We start from the raw sequence: 4,329 nt of genomic DNA, 5'->3' as shown, positions 1-4,329 counted from the left end.
CATGTTCTGAAGAGGTGGAACTCATGTTTACCATTCTCTAGGAACCCTCTTACCATTCTTTGAGGAACATTTACCTCAAAGAAACCTTAGAACAGTCCCAGAACTCAAATAAATATAAGAAATATTTCACCTCCTCAAATCTATTACATTCAAAGTCTTTGGATTACTCTTCATATTACACGTCTCCCTGAGAGGGATGGTAGAATGCTTTGTTAACTCTTGGTGACCATCAGACCCCCTTGGACAATGGTTTGTTCTTCTACAATGTTAGTCAAGGTTGAATGGCTAAAGTAAGCCCTTTTGCCTTCTTTAGGTAAGGATGCATAGTTTACATCCCAAAGATAAAAAATGATAAGTAGGACTACACTTTATGAAAATTGTGTTTCTGGCCTGCCCAAGGGAATAGAGAAAAATCCTATGAATCCTGTGACCTGGCCGCACTTGTAGCCTGAGGCCATCTGTTGTGTTCCAGATGGTTTTTGCCCAATGCATCCATATGGTGCAGCATCAAGCTCTCCCTACCTTCTTTCCTGTCCCCTTCTTTCCTCATTCTAAATGCTTAAACATGCTGCCTTAGATTCTGTGCCTACCCACCTGTTTGTTATCCTGTTTGCCTATTACTTTACAACTCTTGGTGGCCTCAAAAATATTTTTCCCTCCAAAAAATTAGTCAGACAACTATGACACTATTCAACAGACATAAGGACATTTAAATTTTAAAAATTGATTAAACCCATTCTTTGACAATTTCGTAATACAGTTTTCTTTGAAGGCAACAATTGTATCACATCTGTTTCCCGGCAGCAACCACTCACAGAAATTTGTTAATAGGTGAATGGTTTGTTCATGCAAAAGATTAAAAATATAGACATTGTTATTACAAATGCTAATATCCTTTGCTACCAGACCACCATCATCATGGGTGGCATGCATGGTCCTGGAAAGGGCCGGTCCCAGTTGGTATTGGCCTTCCTCTGGAGCATCCCCACCTAGCTGAAGTTGGTATCTGACAGCGCAAAGGAACAGCCTTACAAAGTGGCTAAGGAAAACCTGACTCCCTCTCAAGGAGGGGAGATCTTAGAGGATCTATATATTCAAAGGCTTTGCTCCTGATCTCCTCAAGGTTCTCTTCTATTTGATTAGGAAAGCAGTTGCTATCCACAAGCATCTTAAGAGGAGCAGAAAGCATAAGGATGCTAAACTTCGATTCATTCTGATAAAGAGCACAATTCACCTGCTGGCTTGTTAGTATAGGACTAAGTTGGTCCTCCCTCCCAGTTGGAAATATGAGTCACCCACAGCCTCTGCTCTAGTGGCCTAAATTCTCTTTGCACTTGAGCAATAAAATCACTGCAAATAAATAAATAAATAAATAAATAAACTAATATGTACTAAAACCTGCCTCAGTTATCTGTATCTTTAGATGGTGACTTTGCATTATTGTTCTTTGTGAAAGGCAAAGTCTTGTCATACAATCCAAGGTAACTCACTATCAAGTAGTGTTTCTAGTTATAAATGCCTTGGAGACCTGTGGAGTAACTGTCTTCAGAACATAGGGATTGAGGAGCAGTGCTAAAGAAAGTGCTAATGCAAATATAGGTGTGGGACAATTTACTCTAGAGCCTGTGATCCTGAAATGAGTCCACACCCACCCACAAGTATTTCATCTCAGGATGGAAGGGAATAGGACGCCTGCCAGAAAGCTGAGTGAGATGTACTTGTCTCTGGAGACCATGATGGGCATAAATGAAAACGAAATGGATAAGACATCAATCAGATTATTGATGGCTCCTGTCACAGTGTTGGAGAGTTCCAGCTCTGATGGAAGATTAAGGAGGATGAGCTGTTGTGGGCAGAAAGGGTGAGGAAGGTTGTGGGGAAAGACAGTGGAGAGATTTCCCTAGAGCCGATAAGCTGTTCACACAAACATGCTGATTTGTTTTGATATTGTCAACTTGAACAGGAATCAACTTTTTGGTCACACACAGGAATACTTACTTAATGTGTGTGTGTGTGTGTGTGTGTGTGTGTGTGTGTGTGTGTTTATATATACACCCATATATGTGTAGTTTTGTAGTTTGATTAACAAAACACACCCATGAGGAAGTAATATGATAAAGATTGTGTTTTATTTGCTTATCATTTCCTCCCTGAATTTCCTGAATTTGGAATAATGGAGACCCAATAAAAAACAAGTGGAATTTGGATTGTTGGAAGGAAATAGGAAGAGGCAGGAGATAGGAGTGGTTTGGGTAAGGGTGTATGGATGTGGATGAGGATGGTTCCAATGTGAATTTCCTGTTGCTGAGACTAGAACATACAGCATACTTACAATTCTTAGTATTAGTAGTGGCATTGTGTTTATGCACACATACACTGGCATACGTGCTCCTTCAATACAGCACATTAATACATCACATTAAAACATCTTATTTACCTTCTTCAGATGCACCTGTGACTAAGTCATCCCAGAAGACTTAATGAAAAAGTTTTGCAGTTTGAAAATCTCGTTGTTTTTTTCCCCCCACAAGACTATAAGGTCTCTCAATATGTTGCTGAGATACACTGGTGTCAAGGAGGCAACAAAGAAAAGATTATATGACTGCTTAATTTGTTAGGATGCTTCCTTTTTTAAGTAACAACAAAGTTCTGACAAGTGATGATTTATATTAATATGGACTTGATCTTTTCAAATAACAAGAACCTTGGCTCTGGATGTTTTTCAGAACATACAATACATATGTTCAGCGTTTTCTTCATCGTGGCAACATGTCTCCCGTACCACCAACCATCACTCCTGCATTCATGTTCATGGTGGCAACATGCTTCCTGCACCACACACCTGCAATCATGTTCATGGTGGCAACTTGTCTCCTGCACCACCGACCATCACACCTGCACTCATGGCCGTTCCTGGGCTTTGTTTGTAATTCTTACTTCTAGTACTTGTTCACTCACAGGTGAACAAGTATTTTCTGTGTGTCTGCTATGTGCTTGATTTTAAACTTGACAAGGGAGGTAGAGAGATGCTTAAGATAAACAGCAGGAAAAAGGGTGCCGGATGTTCTTGTTTTACTCCCTAGGAGTCTTCCCTTGCATGAACAAGCAGGGATGCACACATCTTTCTAGTTCAGTAACTAAATGATAATTAAGAGGATTTCAACCTCAGACCAGTCACGGTGCTCTCTGACACCAGCACAGGGCTACTCTCTCATAGAACACCTGGCAATTACTGCCTTTAGCACTCATTCATTTAGCTACAACAAAATACACAGCTGGATGTGATGGCACACACCATAAATCCCAGCACTCAGGAGGCAGAGGCTTGAGGATCTCTGTGAGTTCAAGGCCAGCCTGATCCACATAGTGAGTTCTAAAACAGTCAGGACTACACAGAGGGTACCCTGTCTCAGTAAACAAACAAACAAACAAATAAACGAACAAACATATATCAAGCAACTTTTAGTCAGTATAAGTTGGACATTGGGAAAGATACAAGCAAGTAGTCCCAATCTTCTGTAAATAAAAACAATACAACTATGTAATGTTTATACAATGCAATAAGATAGATTAGGTGACATTGGTAGTAGAGAGAAACTCGGGAGTGACGAATTACTCAAATAGAGAATAAAGGATGGACCTATATCAGTGGTTCTCAGCCTGCGGGTGGTGACCTCTTTGGAGGTGGAATGACCTTTTCACAGTCACCTAAAACCATCAGAAAACACAGATGATTACATTATGATTCATAACGGTAGCAACATTACAGTTATGAAGCAGCAACAAAAATAATTTTATGGTTGGGAATCCACAGAGCATGGTCAGCTTGAAGGTGGCATAGGACACAGGAGGCTCTAAGAGAGCTGAAGTGATCACAAGGTGCTCAGAGTACTTGGCACTTTATAGAATCCAGTGTTTTCTGTAGGTCTTTGTGCTAATTACTCTTGTCATTGATTACATGGAGAGGTGAAGGACAGTGGGTAAAGACAAAGGCTTCATCTACATTGACATCTTCTCTCTGGACACAAACACAAACATTGGCGGAATTGTCATCTCTTCACCGTTTCCCTGGTCTGACAAAGACAGAAGGATTAACATTTTCCATTTGGCACAGCAAGATCAGACCTGAGAAAGAATGGAGGGGAGGGTGTGCTCCCTCTCACTGCTCCTTTCTACCCCTCCTTTCAGTGAGTTCATTGTTATGACAAGGCACATCAGGAGCACAGTCTGTTCACACACGGGGTTCTCCAGATGCAAGCTCCGCCATTCACAAGGAAGAGCAACACAGACTGTGTCCCATGGGACCACTGAGGCCAGTGCAGAAAACAG

General features: G+C 41.0%; 1 pseudogene; it reads left to right on the top strand.

The window, feature by feature from the left end:
* Window positions 1-918: 918 nt before the first annotated feature.
* On the top strand, window positions 919-1,321 carry LOC113836256 (annotated as a pseudogene).
* Window positions 1,322-4,329: the final 3,008 nt, after the last annotated feature.

This window comes from Cricetulus griseus, chromosome 6 (assembly GCF_003668045.3).
Source record: "Cricetulus griseus strain 17A/GY chromosome 6, alternate assembly CriGri-PICRH-1.0, whole genome shotgun sequence".
Lineage (NCBI taxonomy): Eukaryota > Metazoa > Chordata > Mammalia > Rodentia > Cricetidae > Cricetulus > Cricetulus griseus.
Note: the sequence above shows the minus strand (reverse complement) of the source record. Positions and strands in the feature narration are given on the sequence as shown.